At 43.7% G+C, this 20,375-nt stretch overlaps 1 protein-coding gene across 1 annotated transcript in view; it reads left to right on the top strand.

The window, feature by feature from the left end:
* The window catches only part of ANOS1 (anosmin 1), a 635,904-nt gene that overhangs the window by 381,842 nt on the left and 233,687 nt on the right, over nt 1–20,375 (top strand). Inside the window, exons 28-30 of the mRNA XM_064277948.1 lie at nt 15,027–15,180; nt 15,451–15,556; nt 16,279–16,456. The gene's annotated coding sequence lies outside the window, so the exon portion shown is untranslated. The remainder of the gene's footprint in view (nt 1–15,026; nt 15,181–15,450; nt 15,557–16,278; nt 16,457–20,375) is intronic.

Here is a 20,375-nt window from a genome sequence, read left to right as displayed (position 1 = left end):
ATTTCACATTTCTTCACCACATCAAAGACTCTGCTTTTCGGCATGGCTGGCATCTCTCTCTCTCCCAACCCCACGGCACCTTCCTATAGAATCAAAGCCTCTTTTCACACTGACAGTCCCTGACAGGGGCGGATGACTCAGCAAAGTAGGCCCCCGCTGACTGGTGTTTACTTACTAACCTGTAGTGACCCGTTTCACATGGGTTTCCCTAGGATGTGGCGTGGCGAAACCCATGTGAAGTTGTCACTACAGATCAGTAAGCAAGCACAAGTAAGTCTGTGCTGAGCTTGCTAACGGGGCACTCGGGGGAAAGGGAGAGTGCCCAATTCCAGTGTTGAGGGCTGACCCCAGGTCCAAGTTGAGGGTGTCCATCTGAAGTCCCCAAGTTCACACAGGAGGACACAGTGAGAGGACACAGTGCGCCAGGTAGCGATGTGCAGGGATGATGCGAGGCAGCCGGGAGGCACCAGGAGTCACCGTACTTTACATCTAGTGACACAGCCACAAAGGCGTTCCTGGGAGTTTTTCTTCACCCAGTTTTGGTTGGAAAACATGCGTGTACACACTGGTCAACTTCAAGGAGACACACAGCGACGGCGGCTGCATCAACATCTCAGCGACCACTTAGCTCCACGTCGGTTAGAGTCCGCCTTCGGTGTCACCGGTGCGGCAGGAATCATTGTCGACACTGTTCGTGGGAGATGCCAATCTCTTAGAAGTAAAGGGTCACCCCAGTACCCTAGGTTCAAGGTTTTAAAATCTGTGTGTCTTCTTGTTCCCCTCTCGAACCCCATAGACATTTTGGCACAGAATGGAATTTCATTGTCATAAAACATTACCAGTTCCAGGAGAGAAAATAGCTCCTTTTCTCATCTGACAGGGTTGTGTTTATTGCCCTGGTAGAGAATTGTTGCTCTATACAATAATGGGTGTGTGCCTTAGAGCACAACAGTGTGTGTCTATGTGTGGAAGGGAATGTGTGCGTGTGCGTGCATGCTTGTGTATGTTATAGGCACCCATGGCAGAGTGAAGTCCCTTTGATTTAGAGGTCTCTGACACATAAAAAAACACATGAATTGCAGAGTCATTGCTTTGCCCAACACTGACATTACAGACAATTACGGACAACGAGACACCCACCCACCAAGTCATCAATTCTCAGCTGTACGTAAGTGCGTGGTTTCTGCTTTCAGAAGCATGCATCGAGCTGGGAGACCTCGTTATCCTCATCTGGCTCCCCAGGAGAGGCAAGCCTCACCCTGTTATCTTCCGCTGCTCCTGTCTTAGCACACTGTACGATATCCCACAGAGAAGCAGAGAAAAGATTAAAAAAAAAAAGCTCACTTCCGGCAGGATGCGGAAGCCCATAGGCTGTTCCCAGGATTGTCAGGTGCGCACTTGACTCTTTTTACCTGAGCTAGATCCCTGTTGGCAGTTTTAAAGCCAAAGACCATCACCTCAGGACAAAGGAGAGTTGCCCCATGAAAGCAAAGTTCTCACCCTGCTTTTAGGAGTTCATTCTTCAGGCAGCTTGAGTTGCCTACCAGTGGTGCCATTTGGGGTTTCTGGTTTTTCCCTCGTCTCTGGCTGCCTGTTTTCATGGCAAGTTTACAGCGGTTAGATTTGGCAGTGCCGCGGAGATTAATCTATAAAAAAACAATAATGAGGGGATCATTTCTCCGTGTTCTGTGAAATCCCTGCCACTGTGATCTTTCTCTCCTCGTTGTTATCACTGTTGTTTTCATCTTTTTATCAGTACACCCTTGTCTGCAACCATTCTCTCCTGTCAGGCAGGCAGGCTGTCAATGTTTTCTAATCTGTTACTTGGAATAGGGAAAGGTCTTTCTAATATTCCAACCCTTGTTTCGTCCTCTGGTACCCTTGGCTAATTTAAACATTTAGACTATTGCAACTGAATGTGAGAAGTTGTCACATCCAATCTCAATAATACCTTTAATATTTAAACTTCAGTGTTATTCTTCTCCTTCCCTGACCCTGTCCTCCATCGGGCTCAGGGGGCATCGTCTCAAACGGATAATGTGATTTGCTGAACTTTGTCCCTAATCAAAGGGATCGGAATTTGAATTGAATTCAGGCCTCTAGAGGGATGAGTTTATTCATCTTTTGCCAGGTAATGACCTTTCCTTTTAAGGGCAAAAACAGCGTACTGAAATGTTTGGGTCTCCTGATAGTGTGTGCAGGGTTGCCATTTGTGGAAATAAGTCAGATGTTTGTGGTTGTGGTTGTTGGTTGCTATCGAGTTGACTCTGACTCATAGCGAACCCCATGCGACGGAGTAGAACTGCCCCGTAGGGTATTCTTGATTGTAACCTTTACTGGAGCAAATTGCCAGGTTTGGTTCGAACCACCAACCTTTCGGGTAGCAGCCAAGTGCTTAACCATTGGTCCACCAGGGATGTGGGTATAGGAACTTAGCACCACAAAATGTGAGCCTCTGATTTTCAGATGTGAGTTATAATGGACAATATGTGAATGTTTCACAGTCCTTGAAAATTATTATCTTTTGGAGCCATATTATGTTTTTAGAATATGACTTTGTCTTAGTTACATAGTGCTGCTATAACAGAAATACCATAAATGGGTAGCTTTAACAAACAGAAATTACTTTTCTCACAGTTTAGGAAGCTAGAAGTCCAAATTCAGGGTGTCCACTCTACAGGAAGGCTTTCTCTCTCTATTGGTTCTGGGGGAAGGTCCTTGTCTCTTCAGCTTCTGCTTCCTGGTTCCTTGGAGATCTCCAAGTGGCTTGGCATCTGTCTTCCCCCCTCTCTGCTCTGCTCCCTTGTTTAATGTCTCTTATAGCTCAATTGACTCAAGATACACCCTATACTAATCCTGCCTCATAAATATGACAAAGACAACCTACTCCCAAATGGGATTTAACCATAGGCATTAAAAAAAAAAAACAAAAACCCAAACCTGTCGTCTTGGAGTTGATTCCCGACTCCTGGTAACTGTATAGGACAAGGTAGAACTGCCCCATAGGGTTTCCAAGGAGCACCTGGTGGATTCAAACCATTGGTCTTTTGGTTAGCACCTGTAGCTCTTAACCACTTTGCCGCCAGGGCTCCACCACAGGCATAGAGGTTAGGATTTACTACGCATATTTTTGGGGGACATAATTCAATCCATAACAGAGTTGATTTGTAAAAACGCTTGCGCCTTGACATTTTCGGGAAGGCAGCTGTACCATGAAGGGAGGAGTTCCAGGAGCGAGGAGAGAATTAGTCTCCAGGGAGCTTGATGTTGCCTGGTAGCGCGCCCTCATAATGAGCCAGGGATGTCTCCCTCCCTTAGTGCTGCGGCTGGGATTGACCTGGCTGGGGGCGAACAGTATTCCCTGTAATGAAAGTCACACTTCTTAGTCCAGGGAGGAAGGCTAGAATGACTCGTTAGAGTCATCGTCAAATAGGGCTTGTAAAGCTATGGAAACACAGCCCTTTCGTAAAGGAGAGAGCGTCCCGCGGGTCCCTTTCTTCGAACGGCATCAGAATCAGAGCTCCGTGACAGCAGAGGAGGCTGCGTAGTTGGGATTCTCCTTTGCCCCGCTTTCCACGGGTCTTAGTTCCTTAGTGCTGCTATGACAGAAATACCGCAAGTCAGTGGCTTGAAGGGACAGAAATTATTGTCAGTGTAGGAGCTAGAAGTCTGAATTCAGGACACCGGCTCTAGGGGAAGGCTCTCTCTCTGTGGGCTCTGGGGGAAGGTCCTTGTCTCGGCTTCTCCAGCTGGCCGTCCTTCGAGGTCCTGGGCTCGTAGACTGGTCTCCTGAGTCTTCAGAGAGTGTTGATCGCCCCTGTGTCTGCCTTCTTCTGTGCCTGTGTTGTTGTTAGGTGCAACCTTGTGTACAAGAGAATGAAACACTCTCTGTCCTGTGCCATCCTCACAATCATAGTTTCCATGTATTGAAATCATGGTGTTGTTGTTAGGTGCCGTCGAGTTGGTTCGGATTCATAGCGACGCTGTGTACAACAGAACCAAACACTGCCCAGTCCTGCACCATCCTCGTGATCCTTGTTATGCTTGAGGCCATCTTTGCAGGCGCCGTCAGTCCATCTCATTTTTGAGGATCTTCCCCTTTTTCACCGACCCTCTACTTTACCAAGCATGACGACCCTCTCCAGAAACTAGTCCCGTCTAACATGTCCAAAGTAAGTGAGACAGACCCCCAACCTGTTGGTTAGCAGCCGTTAACCATTTGCACCACCCAGAGGCACCTGCAATATGTGTGCACACCCCAAATTCTATACACTATCTGGGACCCCGGGCCCATTCCAGGTGCAGAGAGCAGGAAACGTTACTAAGACGGAGGCAGCAGTGAGGGGAGTGGCCAGAGGTTTTCCTCTGTAGCTGTGCGCTGTGCCCCGGGGGATCGAGTGCTGGGGTTTCCGTCATTTATGGGAAGCAGCCAGCTTGGCTTTACTTTGCTGACTATGGACCCCTTGCAAATCCGATGAGTGGGATAAAATACGACCCTCTGTCCACAAGGGCGCTGCGGTGACTGCAGCTGGGGTCTGGCATCTGGGAGCTCTGCAGACCAGGCTCTGCACTTAATAGAAAACGTGACGTTCAAACAGCGCAAGGAGTTTGGGGTTTCCACACCCACAGTGCCATCATCAGGGCAAGCAGGATCCTACAGGATCACAGAGACTGGAACCAAACCTACAGGGATAAAAATACGTCACCTGATGGTGCAGTGGTTAAAGCGCTCAGCTGCTAACCAAAAGATTAGTGGTTCAAACCCACCAGCCGCTTCGAGGAAGAAAGGTACGGCAGTCTGCTTCCGTAAAGATTACAGCCTTGGAAACCCTATGGGGGAATTCTACTCTGTCCTACAGGGTCACTGTGATATGAGTTGGAATTGACTCGAAGGCCATGGGTTGACAGTGTTACTATTACCTATTTTCCATGAGGACTAGGAGGATTTGCTGTCTGGAGGCTCAATGCCTGAACTGCATTCTGGACCTCCGAAATAAATAGGGGACTCAGAGCCTAAGGAGACGAGGACTGGCTGGTCCAAGCAGGTTGAGAGAGCCCAGAAACAGTGTGAGGACCTAAGTCTGAAGCTGAACGTTGTTGTTGTTGTCAATTCCGACTCCTAGTGACCCTATAGGACACAGAAGAACTGCCCCATAGGGTTTTCTAGGCCACAATCTTTGCGGGAGAGATAGCCAGCTCTTTCTCCTGCAGAGTCGCTAGATGGGTTCAAACTGCCAGTCTTTCAGTTAGCAGCTGAGCAAGTAACCATTGTACCACCAGGGCTCCTTTCGAGCTGAGTAGGATCAAGAAGCCCAGGGAGAGGAGAGTGGGCTGTTGGAAGTGCACTGATAGGAGGGGGGAAGGAAATTTCTTTCCTGGCCTGGTGACCACTGGGGTGGAGGGCTCGGGTAAGAGCATTACCTGTGGCATGAGCTTTTTAGCAGCATTCTCCAGAACATCCTTTCTGCTCAGCTGGTGGAGTCCCTGGGTGGTGAAAGCCTTTAACGTGCCCCGCTGCTAAATGAAAGGTTAGCAGTTAAGAGTCTACCCAGAGGCAACTTGGAATAAAGGCCTGGTGATTACTTCTCTGGAGCCCCAGTGGTGCAGTAAAGAGCTTGGCAGCTAACTAAAAGGTCGGCAGTTCAAATCCACCAGCTGCTCCTTGGAAACCCTGTGGGGCGGTTCTACTTTGTCCCGTAGGGTCGCCATGAGTTGGAATCGACTCAACAGGAACAGGTTTGGTTTGGTTTGGCTTGGATCTACTTCTGAAAACCCTATGAAGCACAGTTCTACATGGACACACATGGGGTCGTCATGAGTCGGAGTCAACTCGATGGCAGCAGTTTTGGTTTTCGTCTGCTCACCTAGTGTTTGCATTTCCCCTCACAAGGGGAAGGCGGAGGGGGGAGCCTGAGCAGCCTGGAGTATCAGCAAGGGCGCAGACCTTGACATCAGACAGACCTTTGCGAGTCTCCAGGTCTACCTTTCCTTTGCCCTGTGACCTTTGTCACACATCCGCTGACCTACTCATCAGTTGCTCGGTTTTTGCATTGTAAAATGAGGACAAGAGAATAAAATTGACAAAATAGTTTTATGAGCATTGGCATATATGCGCTAAAAATATTAGTTCCCTTCTCTTATTTAATGGTCCACCATGATGTGTAAAATTGAATCACGAGGGGAGAGGTTAAAAACAAAACAAGTTGCCGTCGCGTGGACTCTGACCCATGGGGACTCCACGTGTGTTAGGGTAGAGCCGCGCTCCACAGGCTTTTCAGTGGCTCAGTTTTCAGAAGTAGACAACCAGGCCTTTCGTCCGAGGTGCCTCTTGGTGGACTGGAACCGCCAACCTTTCGTTCAGCAGCTGAGCACATAAACTGTTTGCACCCCCCCAAGGGACTCTGATGGTAGAGGTAATGGATACATTATTTTCTTTTTTTAAAGGTATAATTGGCCTGACGTTTCCTTTGCTGGAGTAGCAAAGCGTAGAGAGAGGAGGCACAGGAGGTGGAAATTGGCTAACGCTCCTTAGTATCGGCCTTTTTATTGACACATTCATACAGGGAGTCTCCATTTTAAAGAGGATCCTAATTCACAAGCAATACTAATGAAACTAATTAGTAACTACTGTTATTTTAATGACCATCTATCTTGTGATACTCATTACCCGTCTGTCAGCTTGTGATACTGTGGTGGCTTGCATGTTGCTGTGAGGCTAGAAGCCACAGCACTGGTATTTCATACCCGTGGTGGACAGGTTGCAGTAGAGCTTCTGGGCTAACACAGACTAGGAAGAAAGGCCTGGCAATCTTCTTCAAATTAAACCACATTTGTTGTTATTATATGCTAGCAATTACATGAACTTTTCCTGTATTTTTCCTTGTAGTCTTCAATTGCCAGTATTAATATAGGTAACCGAGTTACGTGGGGCTGCTTCAATAAGAAAAAAATTAATAGCTGTAAACTATTTTTTAGGTGAACTGCATGGGAAAAATGAGGCACATAGCTAAAGTGTATAGCGAATTTCTGTGCCTGTTATCAATACGGACTTTAATTTTTTTTTTTTTTTGCTTGTTTGTTGGTTACTGTAGATACTTTTGTTTTTTTCATACTTCTGTCTATCCAGGAATTAGAAGATGGAAATACTGCCATCTTGTGTTAGATTTCTTAAACATTGTTCAACTGCCCTTGAGCGAAAATGAAGTCAACCTCCAGATTTCCAGCCCTTTGGGTGTCACTAAGTAGGGGAAGCTCTTAACCTCAGATATTTTCTTCTTCAAAGGAAGTAGATTATAAGTATATCCTAATCCACTTAATGAAAATTTAAATTAAAAATTCAGTTTCATAATCATTTCTCTTTTATACAGAAGAATCACTCTTAAATAACCTTTTCATGCCCTGAGGTGCGTATAGCGACCATAAACTCTTTTAGCCTCTGGAGTTGATTGGGAAGCTGCTGGACCACTGAGAGTGGGAGTCTCCGTAAGGCAGGGGTCTTTATGACTGTTTGGAACTGTGTTGCCAGTTACTGTTTTACAGGGTATTGTAGGAGGTGTCTGAATTTTTAGTAGGAAGAAGAAAAATGTTGAAAATGTGTATTTGTTATACATAGGTACTGGTACACGTATGTACCAGTAGACCCCGGTGCAGACTCTGGGGTAGAACCAATGGTACATCATGGGTACCAAGGGACACTGAGGGTAGGCTTGTGGGAGCTAACAAACAAACAAAATCCATACCGCCTGCCAAAACTTCAGACGCACTCAGTGACTCACCATGCTGCCATTAATGAAAACACGTGATATCAACAGAAAATTCAGAGCAGAAAATAATTGGATCACCAAAGGATTAACTCACAGATTGCACATGTCTTCTTCTTCTTCTTTTTTTTTTTTTGCCTAGATCTCATTGTATCAAAATATTAGTTACCCCAAAGCTTTGAGAATTATTATTTAAAAGCTTTTACTGTCCACACTGACTGGTTTATCTGGATTTGAGATGTTACCATTCAAGATGATTTTGGCTAAAAGAGGTGGAAACGGACATGTGACCCGAGAAAGGAGGGACTTTCTCTCTGCCACTCCTTTTAGAGCCCCTGATGACCCCCACTCATGGCGACCCCGTGCGTGTCAGAGTACAGCTGTGCTCTACAGGGTTTTCAGCGGCTGATTTCTTCCAAGTAGACGGCCAGGTCTTTCCTCCAGAGCACCTCTGCATAGACTAGAACCTTCAGCCTTTTGGTTAGCAAGAGACTGCGTTAACCTTTTCCACCACTCAGGGACTCCTTATGGCCACGAGGGGAATCTTAATTGCCTGAAAGTCTGGTTTGAGGGAATGGGATCGGTCCTGTACAGGGACGTCTCCAAAATTTTTGCTTGAACATTTAAAAAAAAAATCTTGCAACCCTGTGTAGCTCCGAGCGTATTTTAAGCTACGGCTAATAGTTTACATCATAATTCTGACTAGATGCAAAGGGTGATAGTCCAGCATATTGTAAATGTAGACAATTAGAAGGAAAACTATAGCATCGCTCTTTTAAACACGCCTGATCACTATAGTAGTTTGGTACCTATTTTAATTAATTAAAAAAAGGAAACCTCAGAAAAAGCTCTACTTTAACAGTAGGAAATTTTAGACCATTTATTTTCTTCCTTAAATTTTAGTTTGAATACCACTTTTCTCAGATAGGAAACCCTGGTGGCGTAGTGGTTAAGTGCTACAGCTGCTAACCAAGAGGTTGGCAGTTCAAATCTGCCAGGCGCTCCTTGGAAACCCTATGGGGCAGTTCTACTCTGTCCTACAGGGTCGCTGTGAGTCGGAATCGACTCGACGGCAATGGGTTTTTCTCAGATACTTTCATCTGAAATAGGATTTTATGCTTGATAATCTTTTTTTGATAATTTATTGTACTTATCTAAAACAAATTATGTTATTTAAAATGTTACACTTTTAAAAATTCCTGTAACCATAAGATTCTAAGCTTAAAAAATCTTCTCTGATTTATCACTAACCCAAAAAAACCAAACCCATTGCCGACTCATAGCGACTCTATAGGACAGAGTAGAACTGCCCCATAGGGTTTCTAAGAACCGCTTGGTGGATATGAACTGCCAGCCTTTTGGTTAGCAGCTATAGCTCTTAACCACACCACCAGCAGGGTTTCCGAGTTACCACTACATTGGTATTATTACACAGCCAAAACAACAAAACATATTGCACGTTTTGATAATTATGCACTAAAAATTATTTGGAAATTAACCTCTTACTGAGATCAGTGGGGCTGCATTTCATTTTTTCTATTTTAAATTTATTTACATGTCCATATATCAGGGTTTTATTGACCTAGACACTCTTGGCATTTGGGGCTGGATCACTCTTTGCTGTGGGGGCCGTCCTGTGCATTGTAGGGGTGTTGAGCCACATCCTTGGCCTCTACCCACTAGATACCAGTAGCACCCCCACCCACACCAATTGTGACAGCCAAAAATGTCCCTAATCATTGCCAAATGTCCTCTGGGGAGCAACCCCTTCCCATTTGAGAACCAATGCCATATATGAATATTATTCGTATTTTATATTAATATGTATTTTGCATATGTTTTTGTCAAAATCTTAATTCTACACATAAGGCTCTTTCGTTTAGGGGAATTTTCCACCATGTGACCTAATTAGCAGAGCCCTGGTGGTGCAGTGGTGAAGAGCTGTGGCTGCTAACCAAAAGGTGAGCAGTTCGAATCAACCACCTGCTGCTTCTAAACTCTATGGGGCAGTTCTACTCTGTCCTATGAGTTGGAATCGATTCAAAGGCAACAGGTTTCAGGTTTTGTGTTGCTGTTGTTGTTGTTAGTAACCTAATTAGCTAAGTGCTTTCTTATATTTGTAAGCTCTGAGAAATTTTGTTTCCATAAATCAACAGGTGAAAATGCAAAGAGTTTAATTGCTTAAACTACTTCCTGTTGTTGTTATGTGCTGTCAAGTTGATTCTGATTTGTGGCCAGCCTATATGACACAGCAGAACTGCAACAGAGGGTTTCCTGTGTCCTTTAAGGGAGCAGGTTGCCAGGTCTTTCTCCCTTGTTGCCGCTGGGTGGTTTCAAACTGCCAACCTTTTGGTTAGCAGCTGAGCGCTTAACCATGTGTGCCACCAGGGCTCAGTTATATGCAAAAGGTGACACAAGGATTTAGCATTAGCAAACATTTTTAAAAATGGTCTATCTGCTAATTATTCAATTATGTCATCCTCCAATTTTGTGAAAACAAACACGTGCAAACGTGATTTTCAGAAGGATTTGTTACTTGTAACTGTGATTATTCACTTTTCAAATTCTCAAATTTCTCAACTCCTAGAAATGAAGCAAAAAAAAAAAAAAACCATAATAACAAGATTTACCAAATAATTAACTAATTTTGCTTGTTTTTTTTTTTCACTTAGAGGCACTCATTTAATTCAGTAGACTCAGTGCTGAGAAAAATCTAAGTATTATTGAATACTATAAACCATTTCCAGTACTGCTTTTTTTTTTGATAAAATGTTTCTATGTTAACAATTATTTTACATGTGTTTTCTTCAAAAGCTTGTGTCTACGTACACGGATTGCACAATACATGTGAAATTTCTATCAGGTAGCCTACTTAGCACACCAGCCCTCTTTTTGAACGAATCAACCGTATCAGACTTCTTTGCTGTCAGAACAGTCAGACTGAATTGTTCTGAAAATAACAATTCAATCCAGATAAATGAGTTAACATGTGTTACAAAGAGCATTCCAAGAAATAACGACAAAGAAATTACAGTATGCATTCGTAAGAGTGATTACCAAAAGCAGTCAAGAGCTAATACAATGAATGTATCCATTTTTTATTATAGGTTATAAAAAGAAAAGTAAATCTATATGCTGTTACTCATTATTTAATTTGCAGTAGTGCAATGGGGTGTTGGAAACCCTGGTGGCGTAGGGGTTAGGTGCTACAGCTGCTAACAGAAAGGTCTGCAGTTCGAATCCACCAGGCGCTCCTCGGAAACTCTATGGGTCAGTTCTACTGTGTCCTGCAGGGTCACTATGAGTTGGAATCGACTCGATGGCAGTGGGTTTCTTTTTTTTTTTAATGGGATGTTTTGTATGAAACTGCAAGTTTTTATAAAGCAAGAGCCTGGATAAATGGCTAATATTCTTGCAGTAAACATGCGTGCTGGCGTTAGGCTCTGGGGAATAATGAAGAATCATCTGTAAAAATTCAGCTGTAATTCCATGATTTCTGCTGGACGTCAGCCTCTTTTCCTCTCTAGTTAATGAAAAAGAAGAGTATACACAGCTAAAAGTTGATCAGCGCAGCCGCTCCTACGTGATGTTACATGTTATTAGTGGGAGGCAGACTATTAATGAGGCAGTGCCGGGTCAGTGGTAGAATTCTCACCTTCCGTGTGCAAACCCTGGTGGCACAGTGGTTGAGTGCTACGGCTGCTAACCGAAGGGTCGGCAGTTCGAATCCGCCAGGCGCTCCTTGGAAACCCTATGGGGCAGTTCTACTCTGTCCTGTAGGGTCGCTATGAGTCGGAATTGACTTGACGGCACTGGGTTTGGTTTTTGGTTTTTGATGTGGGAGACCCAGGTTCAACTCCCGCTCAGTGCACCTCATGGGGAGCCACCATCCACCTGTCGGTGGACGCTTGTGAGTTGCGGTGATGCTGAATAGGTTTCAGTGGGGCTTCCAGACTAAGAGGGACTAGGAAGAAAGGGCTGGCAATCTATCTCTGAAAATCAGCCATTGGAAACCCTATGGATCACAACGGTCTGATTCCACAGCTGATCATGAAGATCAGGGTAGCATTTGTCAGGCTGTGCAGGGGGTAGCCATGGGTTGGGGGTCAACTGGGCAGCAGCCAACAACAACAAAGAATATTAAACATTTTATAAGATGAAATAAGATGAGGATTGACAGTAATTTAAGTAAATATGTTATTGTTTTCATAGAGTTTCACCATATTATTGAATAACATACCAGATCTAAAAGATTGACCTAGAATTTTTTATCAGCGATTTTATCCAAAGGAACGTGAAGATTTGGTAGACCAAGTCGCCTGTCAGTTGCGTTTAATAAGCTCAGAATTTCTAGGCTGTGTGACTCAACTGCTGGAAGGAAGGTGTTTTTCTGTGTGAGTAACGACACCATGGAAACTCTGGTGGTGTAGTGTTTAAGAGCTATGGCCGCTAACAAAAAGGATGGCAGTTCAAATCCCCCAGGTGCTCTTTGGAAACTAAGGGACAGTTCTACTCTGTCCTGTAGGGTTGCTGTAAGTTGGAACCAACTCCATGGCAAAGTTTTTTTTTTTTTTTTTTAATGACACCATTGGGATAGCTGAAAAGCATTGTTAACATTGAAACACATGAAAAAAATTGCTTTTCTTATTCAACGTTTCTTAATGATGCTGCTTTAGACTCTTGGGCAAGACGACTAAGGATGATAGAAAAGGGAGATTGAAAATGTTAAAAAAAAAAAAAGCCACCGCTGTCACCACCCATACCCTACAACACATCTGAGCCCTGAGCCCTGAGCCCCCTCCGCAAGGACTGGAGTGTCCCTCCCCAGCTCTGCCCCTCTCCTAAGACAGGGGCCCAGCCTGTCCACAGAGCTCGCGTGACGATTTTACTAGCTTTCTGAATCAGTTAAGCCTTTCCATCCACTCCCAGATTTCCAAATTTGTCTAAATTGTCTCTGCTCCTGTCTCCTCCCCCACTCTGCTTGTGCTTATTCATTAATTAGACAGTGACTTAAATGCCATCGTTGCGTTGCGAGCTTGGACAAGAGGAGATAATAGTTGTGGTTAAACTGCTGTGGATAAATGGACCTCTTTTTGAATCTTTTTACCCTTCGAAATTGAGATCTTATTTAGCAAGCTAGTTTATTTCATTAATAAGATAACCAGCTCCTCATAGCTTCTATTATAATGAAGAGTTGGGAATTTTATACCATTACTCCGGAAACCAAGCCTCACAAATTCCGTGGATATCGTATTAGAGTAGATAAAAAAAAAAAAAAAAGATAAAATACACACCATTAAATGATTCTTGTAATTGCTTCTTCTTCCTTTGAGGGGAAAAAAAAGGGTTATTAATAGTATAAGAAGGCACCAACCAACTTCTTTTGCCTTAGTTCAGGAGTTGGCAAACTAGGTAGAGGCCGTGGGCCAAACCTGGCCCGTCTCTTGTTTTGTAAATAAAGTTTTATTGGAACATAGATACACCCATCCCTTTATGGACTGTCCACGGCTGCTTTTGTACTACAGCAGTAGAGTTGGGTAGTTGTGACAGAGACTGTAGGGCTTCAAAGTTGAAATGGTTTACTATATGAACCTTTCCAGAAACTATTTGCCAACAGGTGACGTAGGTGTCCATACAGTGTCCAATACCAAGCTTGCAGGTGTGTTGGGTTAGTCTATGCCAAGCTAGATTAATTATCTAGCAGGAGATTTCAGATGCTGCAATTATGGCCTCAGAGGCTCTTTTTGAGTCTTAATATGTTTACCATGCTTTCTTTTATCCAGGCACACTCACATATGTCTAGCATATGCTCAACAAGCTTTTTATTTTACAGATGATCAAAGGTTTGCTTTGATCAGGGGGATTTTCCAAGTTTTCCTTGAGTTATAACAAATATAATTATTATCCTTGTTTGTATTTTGTTATATTACCATGAATGGGTGCAAATATTAATTCATTCTCTTCTATAATACTTACCCTTTCATGGACAGGTACCGTTTTTATTTATGGTTAGGGTTGCCAGATTTAGCAAATAAAAATATAGGCTGCCTAGTTAAATTAGAATTTATTTTATGAACATCAGCGTCTTTTGAAGGATAAATTATATGGTCAGGAAGTTTTAGTAGGAATTCCCTAACATCATGTCATTTTGTGTATGTTTACATGTGTTTGTTTTTCTGGCGAGAAGTCTACAGCTTTGATTACATTCTCAAGGCAGTCTCTAGACCCACAAAGTGGAGGACCACCACCTTAGAAGAAAAACGGACCCTTCTCTACTCCCAGGCCAGCTCCTTCATTCTCTGCCCCATCTCTTACTTAGACGGTCTATTCTACATAGTAAAACTCCCGTCCACCAACTCAAGGCCTCTAGCTCACAGCTGCGCTCAGGTCCAAGTGTCCTTCATCCTTAAAATATCTTCCTTTTAACAACCACCCTACCTTCCTTCTGTCTTTTCTGGCTCCTCCTCCTCACTCTAAATCCTCCCCAACATGGTACTGCCTGGCTTCTGCGCCCCACCCCCCACTCCAGCCGAGGTTCCCCAGGCATCCCTAGTGTCAAATCCAGTGTGTGCTTTTCTTCTGATGTAAACTCTGTGTGTGTGTGTGTGTGTGTGTATGTGTGCATGCACAACGTGATACTGTTTGGATGGAGATTTATGGCACCCGTGTCGTCTTGCCTGACTTTCTGTGTCCTTTGACAATCCATAACTGTGCCTGCTCTTTGAAACTCAACCCTCTTTTGGATTCACTGGCATCCTTTTTTTACTTTGTCTTTTTCTACCTCAGATTCTCTCTCAACCTGTTTTACTGACTTCTTTTCTTCACTGAGTTCTTCACTTAATAAGTATTAAGGGCCGCGTCTCAGAGAGACATGTGTTCCATTCTTGGCTCTGCCTCCCGCTGGGTGTTTGAGCACGTCCTTGGCCATATCATCTCGTTGTTAGCTGCTGTTGAGTTGGCTCAGCCTCATGGTGACCTGTGTACATCAGAACAGAATGTTGCGTAGTCCTGTGCTGTCTTCGTGATCATGGTATGTTTGAGTCCATCGTTGTGGCTGTTGTGTAAATCCATCTCATTGAGGGTTTCCCTTGTTTTCACTGACCCTCTTTTTACCAAACATGATGTCCTTTTGTCTTTCCTGATGACATGTCCAAAACAAGTGAGCCAAAGTGTCTCCATAGTACACTCAGCATTCTTTGCCAACAGCACAGTTTGAATGCATCAGCTCTTCTTCTGTCTGCCTCTTTCATAGTTTGTGTTCTGCAGGTAGAGCGAGTTGCTGACTTCGTGTTGGTGAGAACCCTACTTTACGGAGAGCAACTGGACCGCCGGTTCTTAGTTCCCATGCTTGGCGTTACCTGAAACCCCACCTGTCCCCGGAACTTGGTTTACTGAGACTTTGAATTTCAACTTGATGATAGTGAGTTTTTAAAAATATATATATTTTATTTTTCATTCATTAATAGTAGCATTTACAATGTCCTACTCGTAAAAGTCCTCTGCTATCCTACAAACCCTCCTCTGAAATACTTAACACCTGGTTCTGCTTAGCAACTTGCCATGAAGTTACATACAAGTCTATTCATTTTGGTGAACATCACATTAAACCTCTAAATGTAAAGAAAATGAAAGTGTCCTTGATGCCTAAAGCCTTCAATGATCATTAACTTTAAATTATATTCCTTGAAAGCAAGCTTTGATGTTAGGTCCTGGCTCTGAGAGTGTAACTGAAGGCTCCGATGATATTTCGATGACTCAGAGGAGCAAACCTGATCATCAGTCAGTCAGCTTGCAAGGTAATACTTTGTCCCTCATATGTAGCATGGAACACCTTAATTTTTATGCTGATCCTATTGTTGATGCAAATTATAAGCTTTTGCTTTACTGTAGTCAAAAGAAATGGTATACAATTACAGTTCTCCACGGAAGAAGCCCACCAATGGAGATCTGAGTTGGCTCCATTTAGGCTCTGCTATAGGGTCTTTATAGGGTCACTATGAGCCGGAATCACCTCGACGATAACAGGTTTATAGTGTTGCTGTGAGTCGGAATGGAAACCCTGGTGGCATAGGCATAGAGGTTAAGAGTCTGGCTACTAACCAAAAGGTTGGCGGTTCAGATCCACCACCCTGCTCCTTAGAAACCCTATGGGGCAGTTCTACTGTGTCCTATGGGGTTGTTATGAGTCGGAATCGACTTGACAGCAATGAGTAGGAGTCAGAACTGACTTAATGGCAACTGGTTTTATATTTATAGTGGAATAAATTTGTACACACAATAGCATATCAAATAGGATGCTCCCAAGGGTGCTTTGAGGGACTTGAGACCCAAAGGTCTCCCAAGGGTTTGCATACAGTTTTAATAATATTCAGCTAAACACATAATCAGATGTTTCTCATATATTTTTACAAGCCCCATATGGTTGGAAATGCTTGCCAGATTTCCCTGTTTTGCTAAACAGATTGACATTCATTTAAACAGTCCTGAAGAATATCTTCTTTCTCTGCTCTATACTCAGGAGAGTTCATGAAGTCCCTGTTCTCGGCAACAAAGGCCCACAGCACCTATAATACCCTGTTGACGGCTCTGACTTTATCACTCTCGTGTCACTCTGGAGAGACGCCGAGTATGCGAGCCTTCACAAAGATTCAGAGCGTGCACCCCAGGGTGGATGATAACCTGTCTTCTCTGACCTGGTTGGTAATGATTTTTAAGAAGTGACTTTTTACTCATGGTCTGTGAAACTTAAAAAAAAACTTGGTGTGCTCTAAATAGGTTGTTAGTTGCACCACGTACCATTCAATTGCATTTGTCATAAATATAAATTAATAGAAATTCAACAGAATGGGTGAAACAAACGGAATAGAAAAATTTCTAAATCCCTTATAAGTTATTGGAAACCCTGGTGGCGTAGTGGTTAAGTGCTACGGCTGCAAACCAAGAGGTCGGCACTTCAAATCCGCCAGGCGCGCCTTAGAAACTCTATGGGGCAGTTCTACTCTGTCCTATAGGGTCGCTATGAGTCGGAATCGACTCGATGGCAGTGGGTTTGGTTTTTGGTTTAGTTTTAAGTTACTAGGTTATATTGCTATGAGTCAGAATTGACTTGACGGCACTTAACAATGACAACAACAACCAGACGTCATTTTGAAGTGTTTTCTACACCGGCTCTATGGGTCATTGTATCTAGCGACTTAGATGCCGAGGAAGTTTAACGGAACTGAGAATCCCTGTCCTTGAGAAAGGGGCTGTTTTTGCTTGGCTTGCCCTTTTCCTTGTCAGCCTTTCTAGCTCTGAGGTTTGCTTCGACAGGTCTCAGGTTTGGGTTACACACAACCATGTACACAACGTGAGGAAATACTTAGGTTGTACAGTGTGTTTCCGTTTTGCAAACCACAGCTTTAATACATTCCTATTGGTTCCCCCAGCCAGCGGCTCATCTAACAGCTACAAGACCTCTGAGCAGATGGGTAAAAAAAAAACAAAAAACCTATTGCCGTCAAGTCTATTCCAACTCATAGCAACCCCATAAGGCAGGGTAAAACTACCCCATGGGGTTTCCAGGGAGCGCCTGGCGGATTCGAACTGCCGACATTGTGGGTAGCAGCCCAATGCTTAACCGCTACGCCACTCGGGTTCATTGGGCAGATGGGTACAGAGATGCCAATATTGCCATCCCCAACCCTGCTCTTCTTCATCCCAGCGTTAAGAGTTGGTATGGTTTAGGTTTACAGCGTCTGTACTACTTACCATTTCCCAAAGCCAACAACAAATTAGAAAATGACTTGATTTCAGAGACAGCACCAAATAATTGGGAGAACCGTGTGTTGTGGCTGATGGTCAAAGCGTGCCTGTATTTCCGTTGGCACCCCGCTTCAGGAAACCTGGGCAAGAAACGTTGTGGTGTTGGGATGTACAGAATTTGGAAATCTTACACGCAGGTGCCGTGGCCAACGACCATCCAGAGAATAAGCTGTAATTCAGACACAAGTAGGCATATCTGTTGGTTTTACTTCTGGAAAATTGCATGCTTGCAATGCAGCTTCAGAGTTTGATTTCAATATGTTCTTTATATTTAACTGCATCTTTTTTTTTTTTTGAATGGGAAAGTTTAAGCAGCTCCACTGAGTCTTTATAAGATAAGAATGTTCATAATCACACAAAATAGTCATTTTATCAGGGAGGGTTATGCCCGCTCCTTGTTCTCTACCATGTCTTGTTTTTCTAGCGATGAGTATGGTAAAACTTTCATTTTCAGTTCTCAGAATATCTTCAAAAACGTCCAGGTGTGCTTTGATACAAAGAACATGCATTTGCTTGTTGCTGCTACTGTAGGGTTGGCTCTGACTCCTGGGAACCCCATGCGTAACAGAGGGGAAAGTTGCCCAGTCCTGTGCCATCTTGACATCGTTGGCAGTTTCAGCCCCTTTTTGCATGTGCATTTGCTGCGGTGGTGGTTGTGTGCCCTCGAGTCGATTTTGACTATTAGTGACCCTATGGGACAGAGTAGAAGTGCCCTGTAGGGTTTCCAAGGCCGTGAGTTTGCTAGCTTTTGGTAATTACTAAAATCAGTGACCATCTCCTTGAGATGATTTCCACATTCATTTGAGGAAGCTAAGATTGTAAATAGACCAAAAGGCATTTTCAAATAGCTTCAGGCAAACCCATCCATGGCTAACAGAGACTGAAAGTCCCTATCCTCAGACTGCAGAAGAAAATGCTCTTTCTATGTGAGATAGTCCATGAAAAAACAAAGTACTGACGTTGCTTGTATAGAGGGGTGGCAAATATTGAGACTGGGAATTTTTAATGGGAACGTTGGGGCTCTGGCCCAACAAGTCCACTGCTAAGCCCTCAGAAACAGACACCTGGACCAGGTGAGCTGAGTTTCTGCTTTCCCTGGAGTAAAGTGACAGGAAGGGGCTCGCAGGTCCTGCGCAGTGGTGTTGACATTACTTGTGATTTCATCGTTTGTTTCTGTGTCCCAGCTGCTGAAAAATTGTCATGCTAGCAGGGGATGTCTTAGTCATCTAGTGCTGTTGTAACAAAAAAATACCACAAGTGGGTGGCTCTAAAGAACAGAAACGTACTGCCTCATAGTTCTGAGGCTAGAAGCCTGAACTCCTGGCATGGCTCCAGGGGGAGGTCCTTCTTTGTCTGTTTCAGCTTCCAGTGGCCTGCAATTCTTGGCGTTCCGGGACTTGTAGACCCATCTGCCCTGGGTGTCTGTCTTCGTAGGGCATCTTCCCTTTATATGTGTCTGTGTCTCTTGTGCTCTTTTTATGACTCAGAAATGATTAGACTTAGGACCCACCCTATTCGGGTATGGCTTCATTAACATAACACAAGAAAAACCCTATTTTTAAGCAGGATCATATTCGTAGGTACAGGATCCAGGACTTCAATATATATATTTCGGGGAAACAAATCCATGTGCTACAGGGAAATTATTCAGCTTTACTTTAAAGTAAGCCTGTTAATTTTGTAGAATAAAGGGATAATTTTGAGTGTTTTTATAAGAGGTTTTTATAAGAGGGGGAAGATCAAATATATAGAAAAGGGATCCTTTATTATGAGAAACTCATCTCTCAGGAAGAAGTAAAAATGTAGCAATGTGAAACAGTGTTTAAAAAAAAGTAAAAAAAATAATGCATGTAATCTCCACATTGAAATACTTGTTTCTTAAAACATCTGAGTATATTGCTGAATTCAAAATATCCAAACACATTGCACGGAAAAATGTTTTGAGAGTTTTATGAAGTAGGTATGCAAATAGAATTTTCTCCGTACAATCATTTTTGAAATATATCTTCATAATAATTGTTTGTTTGCCTTGTAAAGTGAATAATAGGTCAGTTGTTCACCTGGTCAGAAATCTCTATGAGCAGAATTGCATTTGAAAACAAGCAAGCTCAGAGGAGAAATAAATAAAAGCGCACGTGTATTTCATTACTTTTCAAAATAGGCCTACTTGATAAGGCTGTGTCACTCCATGGCAGATGGATGCACTTGACCCCGAGATGACCATGCATCTGTCGGATCCTGTTACCAGCAGCCAACCAACTGTATGGCAACGAGAATGAAGACTCTTTGACAACCTAAGCTTCACCCCTGGGGTTCCGACACCCAATTTAAGGGGGAAGGACCAGCAGGGAGCCAGTTTACCGACTTAAAGAAGTAGCAAGAAGTCGATTGGCAAAATAATTCTATTATGAAAACACTCTGCACCCCACTTTGAAGTGTGGCATCTGGGGTCTTAAAGGCTAAGAAGCGGCCATCTAAACTGCATCAATTGGTCTCAACCCACCTGGATCAAAGGAGAATGAAGAGCACCAAGGTCACACGATAACTATGAGCCCAAGAGACAGAAAGGGCCACATGAACCAGAGACTTACATCATCCTGAGACCAGAAGAACTAGATGGTGTCCGGCCACAACCGATGACTGCCCTGACAGGGAGCACAATAGAGAACCCCTGAGGGAGCAGGAGATCAGTGGGATGCAGACCCCAAATTCTCATAAAAAGACCAGACTTAATGGTCTGACTGAGACTAGAAGAATCCCGGCAGTCATGGTCCCCAAACCTTCTCTTGGCCCAGGACAGGAACCATTGCC

This window comes from Loxodonta africana, chromosome X, assembly GCF_030014295.1.
Source record: "Loxodonta africana isolate mLoxAfr1 chromosome X, mLoxAfr1.hap2, whole genome shotgun sequence".
In the NCBI taxonomy this organism is placed as follows: domain Eukaryota; kingdom Metazoa; phylum Chordata; class Mammalia; order Proboscidea; family Elephantidae; genus Loxodonta; species Loxodonta africana.
This window is presented reverse-complemented; position numbering and strand designations above follow the sequence as displayed.